The 20108-nt window shown below is 37.2% G+C and overlaps 1 protein-coding gene and 1 pseudogene across 1 annotated transcript in view; one reads left to right on the top strand and one right to left on the bottom strand.

Moving 5' to 3' along the window:
- LOC114049937 (putative thiamine transporter SLC35F3) overlaps positions 1 to 20108 on the top strand; it is a 527549-nt gene that overhangs the window by 33507 nt on the left and 473934 nt on the right. The window lies entirely within an intron of this gene.
- LOC114049938 lies at positions 16408 to 17259 on the bottom strand (annotated as a pseudogene).

Consider the following 20108-nt stretch of genomic DNA (forward strand, 5'->3'; position numbering starts at 1 on the left):
TTTTCTATTTTTGCTAGCAAAAGGGATAAAGGCTTGAGGCTGCAGCTTATTTTCTCAGGATGCAGAGGTCAAGTAAAAACTTCGGTTTTATTGACAGAACTTGTTCGTTTCTGTGTGCACGTGTGTGTGTGTGTGTGTGTGTGTGTGTGTGTAATTTTGTATTCTTTTAGTTGAAGCTGAAATGTAACCCTCTTTCCACCTATGAATTCAGGAATCTTAGGTTGAGTGCACATACATCTTCTTTGGGAGCTGGCAGAAGCATTTATCCAGGTGTAGTATGTATTTTACGGCTGCATGTGTCTATTTCATTTCTCTCTACCAGGCTGTAAACTCCATGAAGGTGGAAAACATGTTTCAACTAAACTTTGTACCTCAACCAAAACCTAGCACAGTGCTCTGCACATAGTGGGAACTTAATATATGTTTGTTGGATGGATGGATAAATACTGTGAGGCACACTGGTATAATAGAAAGAACACTGGATTTGAACTTATGAGTCCTGCATACAAAAGATATCCAGAGATCTACAGGAGACAAAAATCTAAGAAAAGATCATAGGATCATAGTATTTAGAGCCGGCAGACCTCAGAGGCTGTCCAGTCCAATCCTCCTATTTTACAGATGAGGAAACTGAGACTCAGCAAGGTTTGGTGACTTATTCAATAGGACAAGAGCCAGTAGTAAAATCCTTAGCGTATCTATATAAAAATCTCCAAAGTTTAGGCAACCTGCAAGATGAACTAGAGGTCTTAATGCAAAAAAGGCAGACTGATCTCATGGAATCATTGAGATTTGCTGGGATGAAAAAAATCTGACAAGAATATGGCTCCAAATGTGTATACCACATTCAAAATAAATATGGTAGTTAAATGGATCATATTGTATATTCATGAAAAAATCCAGGAAGCATAGGAGATATGCACAGTAGTAAGATTTTGGGAGATCATAGGAGGGGGGAATAAAAGCAATTTTCTTTTTTTTTCTGTCATTAAGAATATACTACAGATTAACTAGACAAAAAGAGGGTATAAATGAGGAGTCCAAGAAACTGATCACAAACCTGGCAGAAAGCCATAATAAAGTAGTGAAGGAAGACTAAAATTATTTAGAAATATACTTGGAACTTTCTCTTTTCCCAATGCTCAACTAGGTGGCACAATGGATAGAATAGTGGACCTGGAGTCAAGTTGCCCTGAATTCAAATCTAGCCTCAGACTAGTAACTGTCTGACCCTGGGCAAGTCACTTAACCTCTGTCTGCCTCACTCACCTCAAATGTAAAATAAATGGGGATAATAATAACATCTGCCTCTCAGGGTCATTGTAAGGATCAAATGAAATATTTGTAAGGCACTTATCACAGTGCCTGGCACATAGGAAATATTTAATAAATGCTTTTAAAAGAAGACTAACTACCAACTTCTTCCTTTGTCTTAATGATACTTTTTTTCTTGCCTTGTCTTAATAATAATTTTGTCTTTCAAAAATGTAGAGGAACCAACAAAGAGAAATTGTATTCACTTTCTCATTCTCATTAACAGGGAAATTACTGGTTGCTCATGTGAAATCATGGGAACTTTGTGGGAAAGTGATCACTCCCTCCTAGGGTACAAACCCTGAGTGAAAAGAAAGCTGGAAATGGTTTGATATGCACCCTAGATTTGGAGAGAGTAGATTTTAAAAGTTTCAGAAAGTCCCACTGACATAAATTCTACAATTGAAATTAGCTCATTAAGTACAGACACTCTCAAGAATAAAATTTTGAAAACCAAAAGGCGACAAATGTTGGAGGGGATGTGGAAAAATTGGGGCATTAATTCATTGTTGGTGGAATTGTGAACTGATCCAACCATTTTGGAGAGCAATCTGGAATTATGTCCAAAGAGTTATAAAACTGCCTATACCTTTTGACCCAGCAATACCATTACTAGGTCTATTTCCAAATATGATTAGGGAAAAAGAAAAAGAACCTGTATGTTCTAAAATATTTGTAACAGCTCTCTTTGTGGTGGTAAAGAAGTAAAAATTGCAGGGATGCCTGTCAATTGTGGAATGGCTAAACAAATTGTGGTACATGTTCATGATGGAATATTACTCTGCTATAAGAAATGATGAGCTCAATGATTTTAGAAAAGCATGGAGAGACCTCCACAAAATAATGAAGAGTGAAATGAGCAGAACCAAGAAAAAGTTGTATACAGTAACAATAATATTTCTTTAAGAACAGATTTTGACTGTTATAAATACCCAAATTAACTCCAAAGGACATATGAAGGTAGACACCATCCGCATTTGGAGGAAGAACTGATAAATAGAAGTATGAATAGAATAATTTTACATACATATACATATATATGTATATATATATATTTGTGTGTAATGGTAGACATCCCTAAGGTGGGGGATGAGGAGGAGGGAAGAAAACAAAAGAAAAAGAGAAATTTACATGATAATTTATATATATATATATTTAAAAGGAATAGCAAGTTATTCATCATAGATCTGCAGTTTCATGTGCAATCATCTTTTTTTTATTATACTATATTATGGAAATGGTTGTTTTGTTCCATAAGTTAAAAATTAAATAAATAAGTAAATACATGAAAACAAAAAGGAAACAGTTCTGATGAGGAAAATGGGAAGATGACTTAAAAAAACAATATGAATGTACTGGGGACTTATCCACCAACTTAAGCTTTAAAAATATTTGAACAGAAAATGGAAAGCAAGGGCAGGTAACAGAGGATGCCTATAAACACATGGCACAGTACTTACTATGAAAGAGTTTTAATGCTCAAAATAAGCTGATGCTATTAAGGAAAGCCAAGAACAGCCACAAGGATCATTTCTTTAGAGCTGTCCTAGAGGAAAGAAGAAGGTCAAAGAAGGGATAGTCCTGTTTAGGGTAGGGGAAGCAACACCTCAAATCAGAGAGGGGGCAGAGCTGCTTAGTTCCCATTCTATTTCTGTATTCTCTTGCCAAGGATATTGAGACAGGAAAGGATAGAACAAAAATGGCTAATAGTGTTACCTGAAGAGAGCGGTACTAAGAGTAGCACCTAACTTCTCTTGGTGAATTCAAGTCGGTCAGCCCAGATGAACTACATCGTCATGGTAATGAAACAATATTGGCAGCTGTGGTTGCAGAGACATTTTTCACTGATAGTGAAAGATTGTTGAGAACAGGAAAGATGAAACAGTGTAGGAGAACGGCATATGTTGCCCCAATTTAAAAAATTGTCCAAAATTGCTTATCTCCTTATGGGTAAGCAAATCAACTAGATCAATAATCCAGGGAGAGGGATGGTCATAATGAGAATTGAAAAATTCAGAAGGCAGTCTCACAAAACCTTAAATCCAATTTGTGTCTGCAGGCTGGGTGTTTGTTACAATATCCAGTCTCATGGCAATATTACTTGGTATTGGCAGTGGGCAGGAAGTAAAATAAATGTGGCGAGACAATGGTTAGAGGAGTTATACTGACATTAGTTACAGTAAATTAAGTGCTTTTATAGAAGTGGGGTACAGGAATGGCTGGCCCTAAGCAAAATTGTGAAATGGATTAAGTTTATCATTACAGCCTTCTTCTTTCCCTTTTTAGTATCTCCTTCTTCATTTCTGGACTCCTCTATCAGATGACTCTGGGGACCCATTGCCCTCATATTTTCCATACACTGCCTAAGGCCCCCATTTTAGTGTCTCTCCCAGGCTAAGTGACCCCAATGAATACTCCAGTATCCAATTAAAATTTACCCATCCACTATCCCAAACCCTAAGCACCCTGCTTTTTTCCAGGTCATAGGAAACCTTTGATAAACCAATTTGTGTTAATAAATGATAATGTGTTACTGTCTTAACCCTCTCAGATATATTTTTAAAATTAACCTTCTAGAAATAATATACTAACCTGACTCCCCCAAATAAGTGATGAAGCTGAGAATTTCTGGTCCAGCAGCAAGCCTGTTGGGTCATAGTTTGGGGTAAGTGGGACTCCATGGTACCTCTTCATTTTACTTTTTAAGGGAGAAGGCTGACAAAGGCACAGCAGAATCATCCTTGTAATCATGTAGGAAGATTTACTTAATTTAGAGTTGACCCTAAGCAAAGTGATATATTGGGTTCTTTAGTCACTTGGGAAATATTGGAGTCCATGTTGTAACTTTTTGTTCTGTACCTTAGCTGTGCCTTACCTTGAATGGGTAAAACCATTAAACATTTCAGTGGTGAGACAGCATTTGATAATTACATGGAAGAAACAAGTAATTAATCACCGTTCATGTAAAGCTGAACATCTTGCACACAAAGGTAGGTGGATAGATATTAGGTTTGCACAATGTTCCCAAACTTCTAGAGCAGTGTTTTCCAAACTAAACTCTCATGTGGACTGGTGAGATAGCTAAATGCCCTTTGATGGATTGAATCTTGAGTATAGTCCCATGCCCTTTACATCTTCAACTCCTGGGAATGGGAGCTGGGAGAAGGAGGAAGCCAGGACTGGAATTGATAGGATGCAGAGAGAAAGGGGGGGGGGGGGTTAAGTTTATAGGTTATTAGATACAAGAACCTTGGGTCATCAAACTTTCACAGGTTGATAAAGTTTTGCTGTATTCTGAAGTCAGCTGGTAGAAACAGCAGTTGAGGAATACTACAGAGGTGTCAAAGTCTTGGCTACCCACAAAACTCCCTAGTGTGGCCAGAATCAGATTAAAATGTAATTGGGAAATGTTTAACAAAATGAATAAAAATACGATACAACATAGACAATGTTAATTTTGGTTTTCTAAGTAACCTCATCTGTAAAATGACCTGGAGAAGACAATGGCAAACCATTTCAGTAGCTTTGCCAAGAAAATCCCAAATGGGGTCATGGAGAATCAGACATGACTGAAATGACTGAACAATTTTTTAAAAATGGTGATTTCTATCTGTATTTGACACCACTGGTCTAGAGCGTGTCTCGTTTTTTTCCATCATCCAGTCTGTTTATTCAGAAGGTAGGCATGCTGCTTTTTGGTGGCTGTATTGGATGAGTTCCCCTAAACCCACTAGGCCTCTTAATGGAACAGACCTTAACTTGCACAGCTGAAATGCTTTACATTTGAAAAAGCTAAGAGTGGACCTTGTACTTGTACTTTAAATAGTGATAAGATTGAACTTTAAATAGTGATGAGGATGTTGTCCTAGATCCTCTGCTAAGTGGCTTCACTTGGGCCTGGTGGTAGATATGCCCCATATCAGAGTCAGGCCATTTCACGTATCTTATGTCTTTGACTTCTCTCCAGGCCCTTTGACTTTGTGTTGCCATTATTAGGATTTCTTCAACATTCTGATTTCATAAAGTATTGAATGCATCAATGGGATGCTGCTTTAAATAATTCAACTCAATCTCTATAGTCTAAATTATTCCCTGAGAACAAGAAAGGTACATTAGGAAGTGCACAGACTCTAGCTAGTTAATTTGAGATTGGGAATGTTTGCTCAGGAAAGCATAGATTTTTATCTACCTGCTTAGTATCAAGGCTACTGTGCTATTTGGTCTCAGACTTTGAGATTGTAATACAATTTACCTGTGTTGGTGACTAAGCTAAAAGCAGATGATCTCTTTAGAAGCCCATTTTTAATGGAGAAATTGAGAGGTTTGTCCAAGGTCTCCCAACAAAGGTTTCCATTGATAAAGTATGAAAATAATATCAGTCTTAGTTTAAGCAAAGACATGGCCCACATCTGGTCTCTCCCTAATGCTTCTGTCCAGCTGTAAGAAAACTACTCATTATAGCTTTTATTAACATTGGCTCTTTGGTGTCAGTTTAAGGTTAAAAACAATGGTTCTAGTTCTTCCAAGTGAAAATTCTCTAATCAACCTGGAGAGAAACAGATTTGGAAAATGAAATATGGCATAAAAATAACCAGCATATATAAATAATGCTTCCTTCAAAGCATAGCTCAGGTCTTTCTTGATCTCCCGATCTCCCTAAACTCCACACACTGGATAGTATCTCTCCCTCTTGAAATTATAATCTATTACATTTTATGTAGTTTGTGTTTACTTATCCATGTTAATTGAGACAATGTGGCTGTAGTGGATAGGGAATTGAACTTGGAATCAGGAAGGTCTGGGTTCAAATTGGGTTTCAGACACATACTAGCTATGTGACCCTGGGAAAGTCACTGAACTTTGAGAGAAATTATTATTTCTCTCATATCAATAATGGATTATTGAATTAGGACCAGAATTGTTTCCCTTCCTATTTCCTCATTCAGAAGCCAGAAACCTATAGGTTTTTTAGTCTTTTTTTTTTTTTAGTTAGGCTTTTTTTGGGTTAGGTTTTTTTGGGTTAAGTGATTTGCCCAGGGTCACACAGCTAGTAAGTGTTACGTGTCTGAGGCGGATTTGAACTCAGGTCCTCCTGAATCTAGGGCCAGTGCTCTATCCACTGTGCCACCTAGCTGCCCCAGTTTTTCAGTCTTTTGAAGGACATTGTTGGTGGATGAGATTGCCCAAATCCCTTTACATGCTTTTCAGTCCTGGTTAGGAGATCCCACCCAACTAGAGAACCTTACAAAGAATTCAATCTAAGGTGAATTCCAGCCTATTTTGTTCTATTCAGGCTTGGGTAGGGAGTAAATCTTTTGTCTAGATTGCCCAGGCTGGGGGTGGTGTGGCTTGACATAATCTTTCTTTATGAGAAACATAATCAAAGTCAAGGCTCCCAGCCCCTCATTAGAATAGGTCCACCTCTCATCATAATATTCATTCTCCTCATTAATTGTTAACCAGAGTTTATTTCCAGCCATTGGGAACACCCACTATTCCAAGAGCATTTAAGTGTCAAGAAACCATCATGATCTCTCTTTGGCATTCAAGAATGCCATTGACCCCTTTTATTAATTATTCACTAACAATAATGAATAAAATGATCAATTACCCAGAAACTATGTCACTTGAGCTTTTTATACATCCTCACCTATAAAATAAGAGGGTTGGATTTGATGGCCTATAGGGTCCTATCTAGCCCTAAGTCTATGTTGCTGTGATGCCTCCTCCCCCAATCTAGAATTTAAGATCCCCAAGGGTATGGAGTGTTTTGGTTTTGTCTTTGCACCCTTAGTATTTGTCACAGTACCTTGAGCTTAGCAGAAAAGCTTAATAAATGTTTAATAAATTGAGGAAGATTATCTCACCAAGAACACCATCAGGAATCAGCACTAAGGTGACCTAGGCCCTAATGTAAGTTCTAAAATGCTCTCAACATACCTGGGAAATATATTTATATTATTTCATTAAACTGATTGTGGTCCGCAGGACATTTTTAGTTATTACAGCCCTAGTTGCATTGAGTGCTGCCTCCTGGCCCTCCATGTAAACCATACTTTTCTCACTTTTTCTCTATTCCCTAAAGACCTTGGGACCTTTCCGTCTAACTTACAGCTGAAACCTCCTGTATGTGTTGTCTCCTGTTAGAACATGAGAGCTCCTAGAAAACAAAATCTATCTTGCTTTTTTTCTGTTGTAGCCATAGGTTAAACACAGGCTTAGCACATAGTAAGTGTTTAATAAATGCTTTTGTATTCATTCATCTATTTATGCACCCAGCCAAGAGTTAGTGACAGCCATGGAAAGAAAATTCTTACTTTTTCTCAAAGTCATTAGAAACTATGGAAAATACAGTGTAGTGTCAGGCAGAGCAAACCAACCTTGCAGGAGAGCTAACATAAATCAATCTGCCTGCCAAGATTTTTATCAGACAGTAAAATTGGCGCCAGCTTCCCCTAATCCCTTGTTGTTTCCCCTGTAACTGTTGTGGTGCCTTTTATGGGAGGGAACATCAGTAACCTTAAGAAAGCTAGTTTTTAACAAATTAAATGTTCACATTATAATTATATTCTCAAAGATAAATAATAAAAAGTAAATCTATGTTGAATGAATGATATGTATTATAAATATGTACAATGAGTAACATATTAAATAAATGCTTGAATATTTCAAGACTCAGTATTTTCATCAGTGTGGTTACTCCCTCCTCTGAGGCTACTTGATACCCTCTCCCTGCCTTAGTACATGGTCTTTATGAGCTTTTGCAGCTAAAAATATTCATCACTTTTGATTTCCTTTCCAAACAGGCTAATCTTTGGATGACTGACATATAGTATATTACTGGGTCTTGATCTGAACTTTAACAATTCCACTGGATATTTCTTTCCAAGTTAACATTGAACCATTAATGACTATTCTTTGGGTCTACCGATTCAAGCAGATTCAGATCTGTCTAATTGTATTTTCGTCTGGCACACACCTCTCCATCTTTGCCATAGAAACAGCAATGAGGGACTAGATGAAATGCTTTACTGAATTATGTCCACTTCATTCTCTTAATATACCGGTTTAAGAACCCTATTTTTTAAAAAAGGAAATGAGCTAAGTCTGGCATGCCCTGTTCTTGGCAAAGCTAGATTCACTCTTCGGGATTGCTTCCTTTTCTAAATGTTAATTAAGGCAGTTAGGTGGATAGAGTGTTGGACTTACAGTCAGTAAGATGAGTTTAAATCCTGTCTCCAACACTTAGTAGCTATATGACCTTGGGTAAGTCACATAACCTCTCTCACACTCAGTTTATTCATCTGCAAAATGAGAACAATAATAGCACCTGCCTCACAAGGTAGTAGGTGGGACAATAATAAATCAAATGCATTCAGAACTTATTCCCTTTGAGTCCTAGCCTAATGCTCTTTCCACTATACGCCTTTAGATCTCTAGTTCCTCTCTAGATAACCAATGGTGATATATAAGTCTTGGATAAGAAACCAAGCTAAATTTAGCTCTAAAGGTTCACAGGAAGTCTTGAAAATGCACATAGATTGATATTAACACTATATATGGAGTCTTTCTTCTGAAAAGCTTGACGTAACTCCAATCTTTATCACATCACATCCTAGCTAAGTACCTTGATGAAAAGTAATAACTGCAGTAGATATACAAAGAAAGGACGAGTGAAGCTCACCAGCTTGTCCTCAGTTTCCTTGCAAGTCACAGCAAGAAAATGGAACTAAAGCTTCCTGACTTAGAGCATTGGCTTGGTGCCACATTATATATTTATTAAGTAGTTGTGGGTTTTCTGTAGCAGCTTTTCCTTGAAAAACTCAGGGAGCTACCCTGAGAACTTTTCAACCATAAACATTCCTCCTACGGATAAACAGGGGGAGTAGAGCAGCAAGAGAGAGAACAGGAGCCACAAACAGAGCTGGTCAATAGCACAGTACAGAGTGAATCCTGTAAGTCAAACTTGACTGAAGACCACGCTGCATTTCTGTGTGTGTGTGTGTGTGTGTATGAGAGTGAGCATGAGAGTGAGAGAGAGAGAGAGAGAGATTCAGACAGACAAACAGAGACAGAGGCAACAGGGAGGAGAAAAAAATGATCCTCAAATACAGTTATAAATTCTGCAGTTCTGGTGTCTCATTTGTGATAACTCTAAGAAACATTGTGTCTAGCAATGGATTTGGAGTTTAGCAAAATTTTACTTAGTAGCTGTGCAAACCCTGGTAAATCATTTAATTTCTTTCTGTCTCAGTTTCCTCATATGTAAAAAGGGAATAATAATAGTGCCCAACATCTGGGGTTAGTGTGAGGATGAGATAACATATAAAAAGTGCTTTGCAATCCTTAAAGTGTTTTATAAATAAACCATCCCTTCAATATTCTTGAGTTTAGTCTGGAATCAAAGGTAAACTCAGTGGCTTAAACTTTATAGGCTCCATTCTCTTCCCTTTTTTGTGTATCTGAACATTCATCCCTTCTCGCTCCTATGATTATCTCTTCTGTTTTCCGTGACATTTCCAAGATAACTTCTGTTGGTTCAGTGGTCATCTGCCAGTCCTTGTAGTACCCTATGACATGGTTCATTGGATTTAGTAAATTGCAGTCCTCCAGATTGGCAGGATGCTTTCTTACCATCTCCCTGGTCATCTTGGGTACCAATTCATTGTGGGCCATTTTTATTCTGTTCTTTTCATTCCAAAGTCTCTGTCTTTGTCTCTGTCTCTCTGTGTGTGTGTGTGTGTGTGGGTGTCCCTCTCTGTCTGTCTGTTTCTCTCAAAAGAGATGTGAATTTAAAAATGAGCAACTCTGCCCTCTCTCCAGAACTGGTTAGTATTGCCTCATCTACTCCAAACATCACTCCTATCCCTTCCTTTATCTGCTGCTTCTCCTCTATATAGCTAAGAACAAAAGAAAGAAATCAAGCCCTAAATTCCTTTTGCTATCTTGAGCTTTCCTTACTAACCTCTGATTTTTAGCATTCCTGAGACTATTCTTACAGGTCTGGGTCATATTTATCCTCTGCTATTATCTTGTGTTGTATGTGTGTATGTATGTGTGTATGTATGTATGTATGTATACCTATATAAACACACATGTACACACATTTATATAACACACATATATCTCGCATATACATACATAAAACATAAGATGACGGAGGATAAGAATAGATACACATACGTGTATATATGCACACACATTACACACATGTGTATTGTGTATGTGTATACATACTTGCACATCTATGTGTGTATATAAACATATATGTATCTTTTTATAGGTATCTTTTTAAAAATTTTAATTAGTTGCTGAGCTTCTTATGTATTTTGAGTTCTTGGTTTGGCAGTGTGCCATATCAGATAGAGCTGGCCTCAGAGTAAAGACGGCCTTGGTTTAAAGTCTCATGTCTGATACGTACTGGTTGTATGGATCTGGGAACAGTTGCAGGCAACTGTCTGCAAGTATAAGTTGTAAAGCAGGAGCCAATCTACATTGGTAGAGTATATTTCCTTTCTGGGATTTCCCTATACCAATGAAATCACAATTTCAGTCGTTGAAAAAAAATGGTATAAACTTTTCAGCCCAAATCTCTGAACAGGCAACTGATTTTCCTGCTTATTTCAGTTTTTGCCCGTACGCATTCTGACATCAACCTGGCCTGGTTTCTTAATGTACTTTAAACTTGCCTTCTCACTCAGACATTGCTTCATCAGATTCAGGATTATATTTCTCTGCTCTTTACCACACTCTCTCTACCTCCACATGTATTTGCCAGTCACTGACATAGAAAAAGCTCTGCCTTGGGCAGGGTATGGCACAATGTGAAATGATGAAGAGAGAAACAAGAAAAGAACTGAGGATAAAGGACAAAACCATGAATGACACATACCTTAAGGGTCAGAGGAACAAAAGAGTCAGAAAATGTGATAAGGATGGGGCAGAAGGCAAGAAAGGAACAAGAAGAATGTGGTGTCATTGAAGCCAAGAGAGAGAATGCTCAATGATGTCTAGTGCTATAAAGATGTACAAAGGAATGAAGACTAAACCAAAAAAAAAAAGCTACTGGGTTTGCCACTGAGGGGGTCATTAGGGATCTTTGAGAAAGCAGTTTTTGTATGGTGGCTGGGATAAATGCCAATTTATAAAAAGTTGAGAGTGGCTCATAATAATAGTAAAATAATGATAGCTAACATTTATGTGGCACTTATGTGCCAGGCACTGTGCCAAGTGCTTTATAACTATTATCTTATTACAACAATCCTGGGAGGTATATGCTATTATTGCCCTCATTTTACAGATAAGGAAACTGAAGCTAGGTGACTTGCCCAGAATCACACAGCTAGTAAGAGTTTGAGGACAGAATTGAATTCAAGTCTTCCTGACTCCAGACTCAGAACTTTACCTACACAGTCACCTCACTGCCTAACTGATCCAAAAGAAAAGCTATCAGGTATAGTTTCACTGTACACTTATTACTGGGCAGCTAGATGGTGCAGTAGTTAAAACACTGGGCCTGGAGTTGGGAAGATTCATCTTCCTGAGTTCAAATCCTGCCTCAGACACTTACTAGCTGTTTGATCCTGGGTGAGTCACATAACCCTGTTTGCCTTCATTTTCTCATCTGTAAAAATGAATTGGAGAGGAAAATGGCAAACCATTCTAGTATCATTGCCAAGAAGACCCCCAAATGGTGTCACAAAGAGTTAGACATGACTAAAAAACATCTCAACCCTTACCACTCTATTTCTGGAATACTGTGTTTAGTCCTGGACACCTCATTTTAGAAAAGATAGATAAGTGAGAGCATATTCCGAAGCATCTAATCAGGATAATGAAAAGAACAAACAATATGCCACCTGAGGATCAGTTATAGGGTCTGTGGAAATTTGCCCTGGAGGAAAGAAGATTTAGGGGCAATGTTACAATTTTCTTCAAGTGTTTGAAGAGCTATCATATGGGAGAGTTCTACTTGGCTTGAGAAAATAGAGCAAGAAGACAGGAGACAGCAGTGGTCGGATATTGAAGACAGGCAGATTTAGGCTCACTTTTGCAAAGAAAGACTTTCTAATAATTACATCTATTCAAAAGTAGAATGAGTCCCCTAAGAAGTAGTGAGTTCTCCTTCATTAGCAGCTTTGATGAAGAAGATGGACCTACATATTACGGATGTTGTAAAAGAGGTGGATTATTGCTCAGGTATGGCTTAGACTAGTCCACTTGGATGGGTCCCCAACTTTTAAATTCTCTGATTCTATGTAGATAAACTTTTTCATGAAATATGGTGGTAAAAGAGAAAAGACAATAGTTGGACATAGTAAATAGTTTGATGGAACATTTTTTTGTTTTAAGAATTAAGGAGACCTTTGCATTTTTGTATACAGGAGCCAGGGGACATAAACCACCTTTAAAAGATATTAAAAGCAGAGAACTGGAAAAGGAAAGAGAGTAGAAAAGAAGTAAGAAATTGTCAAGATAGGGAGTGGAAGAAATGAATCATGGGAATTTTAACACTATATGACATTTTAGGAGAAGTAAAAGAACTAGACCCCAAATCATGGGTTTTAATTTCCTGTAGATGGTAAACTCCTTGAATATGGGACCTGGTTGACCAAGCACTGACTCCAAGGACGTGTGAAATTAATGTAATTCCAATCAGAGAGTCCTTAGATCCCCCAAGAGGGAGCTAGTTCAAAGAACAATCTCAGAATGTCGTCACCCATTAAATAAATAAAAAAGAGAGAGACCATTTTTATGATCTAATCTCTAGAGAGCCAAGAGGAAACTTCTGGAGTTAATGTCATGAGAGCAGGGAGGGTGGGAACCTGCTATTTGTATTAGAGGAGCCAAAGGAGATTAATGATTACACTTCATTTCTTACCTTTTACATAAAAAGTATTAACACTGGATGTCTTCATATTGCCCTTCACCGAAAAGAATGAACAGGTACTAAGGAATTATAGATCAAATATAACTAGCCTTGTCTTGGATTAGAGCAAAAGATTTCATCAATAGAACTTTCCTTTGAGGCAAGTGACTAAGCTGTTTGTCCATGCCTTCTCAGGCATCTATAATTGAAATTTACAGCCTTATCTAGAAATGTACCTCCCTTGGGCCAAGGACCTTCTCTTTAGAACAGTATATGGTATTATTTCCTTTCTTCCTTCCCTAATTTCTTTCCTTCCTTCTTTGTTCCAGCCCTGCCCTCCCTTCCTTCCTATGTACTTTTATCTACCTATTTACTGAAATGGTGTGTGTGTGTGTATGTGTTTAGCTGAGAATATGAAGTAGAGACTCTAGTCACTCCCTAAATACCTTGTACATAACTCCCTTGAATTGATTGCATATTAATTCTGTATGTATTATGTATGTACATGCTGTCTTCCCAGATAGGCTATAAGCTCCTTGAGGAACATATAACTGTTTTGTTTTTGTCTTTGTATTCATAGTACCTACCATGGTATCTGACACATAGTAGGCACTTAATATATGCTTGCAGATCAATTGTCACATATTCATTCTTAGTTACTTCCTATGTATCATTTATCATGCTGAATCAAGTAAGAAACCAAACATTCACAAGTGCAAATTAATTTTTGTTGAAACCAGTGGGATTTGGTGAGTCATTCAAGTAGTAGGTTACCTCATAAAATCTGTTCTATGATGTCAAGAGGTATAAGTTACAAAACAAATGCAAAGTTGATTTTGAACTTTGGGGTATGGATGTGTATATGTTATTGAATGTAAATAGAATATGGCAAACTTTTTTAACCATTAGTTTTTTTTATTCAGTTAATAAGATGGCATAGGTGCTTATTAATATGGTACTTTGCCATTAATATGCACTTAATGAACTTTGGTTGAGTTAAATTATTTAACAGAAAGATATGAGAAATTGAAAAGGAAGAGGAGATGAGGGAGGACTGATGAAAAAAGTAGTACCTGATCTGGACTTCAAAGGAAGGGATGAATTTTCTTAAAATTAAGTCATTTAATAAATGTTGAATTAGATGACGCAGTGGGTAGACTACTGGCCCTGGAGTCAGGAAGATATGAATTCAAATCCAGCCCCAGACAACTACTAACTGTGTGACCTTGGACAAGTCACTTGACCCTATTTGCCTCAGTTTCCTCATCTGTAAAATAAGAGAAGGAATGATCACTCCACTATCTTTGTCAAGAAAACCCTAAATGGACTCATGAGAGTAGGATGTGACTGAAAAACGACTAAACAACAAAAAAAGCAGATGGTATGGAATTCAGACAGAAAGAATATTATCACGGAAACTGTATATGGTGGGGTGGTGACTTTTTTTTTTAGAACAAAACCATTATATTTCCATTAGTAGGTACAGAGGATTTTGTGATATGGATGAAAATCATCATCATATGAAAAGCAAATAATACAAATATACTTTACTTTGGAAAAAAGTTTACATAAGTAACAGGACACTTTGGAAACACTCTTGCTTAACCATGTTACTGAACAAAAACAATGCCACTTTAAACACAAACATCCTCCTCTGCAATGTGTATTTGGACATAAGAGGACAGCACTTGGTTTAAAAAAAAAATTACCTTAGAGTAGCTAGGTGTCACAGGGGATAGAGCGCTGGCCCTGAAGTCAGGAGGACCTGAGTTCAAATCCAAGCCTCAGACCAAACACTTGACACTTACTAGCTGTGTGACCCTGGGCAAGTCACTTAACTCTAATTGCCTAAAAAAAAAAAATGACTTCATGTTAAGGCCTGGTCACCTAAGTGTAAACAACGTAGAATGAATTTGCCATACATAGTTTTGATGACTAGTTAGAGAAAATCCATGGTGTCTCTGCGTTTTGAGAGCTACAGAACACATACCTTCACTCACCCTCCTGGAGGGTCTACGATGAGTTCTTGGCAGGCAGGACTAAAGAAGAATATCAAACAAGTTTTACAAATCATTTAGAGTGAATTGCCAGTTTTCCCTTTAAGGACATTAAGAAACAGGTAACAATAGAAAGACACTGCTTAGAAGTTATTCTACTCACTTTGGTGCAAATGTTTTTTTGTTTTTATTTGTGATTTATGTGCTTGTCTGATTCATGCACTTACAGTACAAACTCTAGTCACCTGCCACAAAGCATTAAAGCACAATATGCCCATTATTCCTTAGGCATCTGCATTTTTCAAGTTTTAATATTTATTCTTCTACATCCAGACAGTGTCAGCAGTTCTTGGATATTAAATATATGTGTGTGTGCATATATATAGATAGATAGATAGATAGATAGATAGATAGATAGATAGATAGATATAGATATATATAAAATGGAGTAGCTATATTCTAAAAATGCAAATGCCTATAACAACCATGTTACTAGGGGGAAGGGAATTTTCAGACAAGAAATAAAGCAAACAAGTTCACTTGGAGGGAATGTGGTTCAAGTCTTTGGATTAAAAACTAAACAACACAAAACCCCCAGATTTTCCCCAGAGAAGCCGGCCATTATGGGAATTTCCAGAAAACCCCATTTTCTTCTACCAAAGGGACCTTAAAAACCCCATTCCAAATATTTAAAAATCTATAGCTACCAGGATACTGTGAAGCCACAATCAGCAGTCAGAAGAGAAAGGATGCCTGTAGATATATCTTGCAGCATAGCATCTTTACCTATCGGTTGATCAGTAATAACCATGGTGTACCAGAAGTGTTATTAAGGATGAGGATGGGAGAATATTGAAAACATTACCTGCCTGTTTGTGAGAAGGCTTTCACGGCTAGGAAATTTTCTAAACAGTACATAAATTCCAGGACATATCTCTTTCTCTTTCTTTTTTCAATGTTAAAAATAACTGAATTAAAAAAAAAAAACTCTTACAGGTAGATACAATGACAATAGGAAGTTACATGGCCAGGACCACAGAAAAAAACCATCAAGACAATGCTATTGGTTCATTAGTATTCCAAGAGGCTAGAAAACCTGTTAACTTTGAAAGCCCTAGCAAAATACCATACTTGTTTATAAACCACTTACTTATAAGACCATACTTTGAGTCTTTTTTTCTTTCCTTTCTTCTTTTTTTTGCATATTACAAATGTACACATTCAGCCTTAAGCATTTTACATTTCTTTGCCAATCTTGCAGCTGAGTATCTTATTCCAGCTGATTTTGGTGTAGGTGGCTGGAAGCTGCCGAAGCAAGGCCTTGAATGTGGTGTCTGACATTGTCTGATCTCACTAATTGTGGTTTGATACTCATTTTCAGCATGTTCTATGATTTTTATAAATTCCTTGGTAGTTTGTACATCATCAGTAATGGTGATTGAATCCTATACGTCTTTGTGACTATTCAACTGAATGTTGCCATCTTCCTAGTAATGGAATCTTTAGCACTCCAACCACCTGAGATGTAGGTAGTGTGATGGTAAACGTCCACTCTGATCTCCAATGACCGTTCCATAAGTTTTTAGGCTGAAATTGGTGGCTCTCAATACAGGCAATAATAGTCTTCTGCCCCTCTATAATTTTGGCATAAATAGTACAGAAGCCATTGGAATAATGATCTTTTACACAGGCCCTTAATGCACTGTCACAGGATTTCCTCCATGACTTCAACACTCCATCTGTATCCTTAGGTTAAGGATCACTTGTTTCTTTCCATAAGTGATCAAACTTAAGGGAAATTTTATTTCCTAGTCCTAAAAATCCGCCACTACCTAGGTCACCATATTCTGTAATTAAGACCTGATCATCATACCCTTCTATCTTCACTGGAGTGAACTGATCCATATTATACTGGGCGAATGCATGAGCTGCCCCTTTCCTGAGAAGATTGTCATTGTGAAGTAGTAACTTGACATCATTAAACACTTCATTAAATTCTTCTGGGGGAGCATGAGTGATGAACTTGGCAGCTATCCACACCTTCTTCTCATCCAACACTAGATCCTCAAAGTCAGCCATCTTGGCTGTTAGAGCACAAAGAATTTCTTTTTTTTTTTTAAATGAGCCAATTTTATCATCCTCTTAACAGCATTTCTTATACAATGGTTTCCAAGAATTTACAAGAAAATTTAGAAACACAATAATCACTTACATAATATCATGAATTTAAAACATGAAACAAAATTTATTAGTCAAATGACATCAAATCAGTCAAATGCATTTCCTAATTATCTAACATTAAAAAATCATTCATTTTACCACCTTTAGCATTTTATATTAATCATATTTAAAACTGAGTACAGCATCCAATTAAAGGAATAAGAATAATTAATATTTACATTGTACTTACCATATGCCAAGTCTTGTGTTAAGCACTTTGCAATCTTATGATTCTCACAGCAACCCAAGGATGTGGGTGCTATTTTTATCCCCTTTACAGATTAGTAAACTGAGATAAATGGAGATAATATTGCTTGCCTAAAATCATTCAGTCACCAAATTTATAGAGATTGAGACTCTTTTTTTTTTTTTGCTTTCTAGTGCCTTTTATTTACTTATTATTTGGACTTAATATTTTATTTTTTTCAATTACATGTAAAGATAGCTTTCAACATTCATTTTTGTAATATTTTGAATTCCAAATTTTTCTTCCTCCCTCCTTCCCTCACCCTTTCCTGAGACAGCAAGCAATCTGATATAGGCTATACATGTACAATCACGCATGACTTTTCATTTAAAGAATTTCTTTTCATTCTTTTTTGGGTAGTGGGGTGGTGGTGAAGGTGTCCAGACCTGTGATTTCATTGGTGTAGAGAAGTAGATAAAATTGAATCTAAAGGGGCAGGGAGGTGGGAGAGGGACACTTTGTGTATTAATAAAATTTTCATCTAGAGAACTGAAAAACTTGTGTTACTCTGCAGTTTAAGAATAGTTTAATTATAGTTTCACAGACTAAGTCTTTTAGTGTTTTCATTATGGATCTTTTTTCCCCCTTCACTTAAAAAGAAGAGTAAACAAAATTCTCTCTAAACCAAAACTTCAATCCATTACTAAATGCAATGTTTCTTGAGAGTTATCAGAAACAAGATACCATAACAGCAAAATTTATAAAATTGTGCTTAGGGTTCTATTTTTTTTTTTGCTCCTCCCTTTCATAATTGCAGTTCCCAATTACTAAGTTCTAGATGAGTTCATGTATAAGTAACATTAAGCCATTTGGACAGAAAGTTTACCCTCTCTCTCCCTCTCTCCTTCCCTCCTCTCTCTCTCTCTCTCTCTCTCTCTCACTCTCATGCTCACTCTCATACACACACACACACACACACACACACACACACACACACACACACACAGAAATGCAGCGTGGTCTTCAGTCAAGTCTGACTTACAGGATTCACTCTGTACTGTGCTATTGACCAGCTCTGTTTGTGGCTCCTGTTCTCTCTCTTGCTGCTCTACTCCCCCTGTTTATCCGTAGGAGGAATGTTTATGGTTGAAAAGTTCTCAGGGTAGCTCCCTGAGTTTTTCAAGGAAAAGCTGCTACAGAAAACCCACAACTACTTAAATAATAAATATGCTATATGGCACCAGGCCAAATGCTCAGAGTTGGGAAATCTTAGTTCCTTTTTCTGGCCATGACTTGTATGGAAGCTGAGGAACGTTGGTGAGTTTTACTCTTCCTTTCCCCTGTATGTGTAGTGCAGTAAATGCTTATTGCCAAGGTACTTAGCTAGGATGTGATGTGGTAAAGACTGAAGATATGTGGAAGTGAAGGTGAGCTTTTCAGAAGACAATCACCAAGTCTAATGTTGATATCAATCTGTAAATATTTTCAGGACTCCCTGTGAACATTTAGAGCCAAGTTTAGCCTTTTTTATTGTCCAAGATTTACATGTCATCATTGGTGACTGAGGTATAGTGGAAAGAGCATTAGGTTAGAGCACAAAGAAATTAAGTTCTACTCCTGGCTACTTATTACTGGTATGATATAATGGAAAGAACACTACCTCCAGAGTCAGAGGTCCCAGGTTCAAATCCTACCTTTAATTCTAGGTTACTTGTACAACCTTTGGTAAAGTCATATGATCTTCTTGGGCCTCAGCTTTCTTTTCTTTAAAATAAGGGGGTTGGACTTGATGGCCTCAGAGTCCTTCCAGCTCTAGAGAGATTATACTATGAATTAGTTTTTTGACTTTGGGAAAGCCCCTCAGTCTCTCTGTACTTTACTTTCATTTCCTGAAAATGGAGTGGTTGACCTAAATGATCAGTGTGATACAGCAAATAAAAATCACTGGATCTATTTTCAGAAGATAAGGTTCATTTCCTATTTCTGTCCCTACATATGTGACCTTGAACAAGTCACTTAACCTCTATAAGATTCAGTTTCCTATGCTGTAAAATAAGAGCATTAGATTGAACCCTTTAAAATCGTCTTGCTGCTGTTTAGTAGTATCAGTTGTGTCCAACTCTTTGTGATCCCATTTGGATTTTTTTTGGCAAAGATATTGGAGTGGTTTTCCATTTCCTTTTCCAGATCATTTTACAGATGAGGAAACTGAGGCAAACAGGATTAAGTTACTTGCCCAGAAACACACATGTAGTAACTATCCGAAGCTGGATTTGAATTCAGGTCTTCCTGAGCCTGGTGCTCTATCTATTATGCCACATAGTTGCCGCTTGAGATCCTCACTGAGTCTCTAAATCAATCATTTTATGGTCTTATGGTTCCAGAATTACAGAATTGGAGAGACTAGTGTAGCAGGTGGAAAATGAAATGACTGAAGAAAACAAAGGTGTGATCTTCCAAGCATATCATTTTATTAAGCAATGCATGCCAATTGCCCAACATATTGGGACCAGGCCCCTTC

The sequence above is a fragment of the Vombatus ursinus genome, unplaced genomic scaffold (genome assembly GCF_900497805.2).
Source record: "Vombatus ursinus unplaced genomic scaffold, bare-nosed wombat genome assembly UNPS02014798.1, whole genome shotgun sequence".
In the NCBI taxonomy this organism is placed as follows: domain Eukaryota; kingdom Metazoa; phylum Chordata; class Mammalia; order Diprotodontia; family Vombatidae; genus Vombatus; species Vombatus ursinus.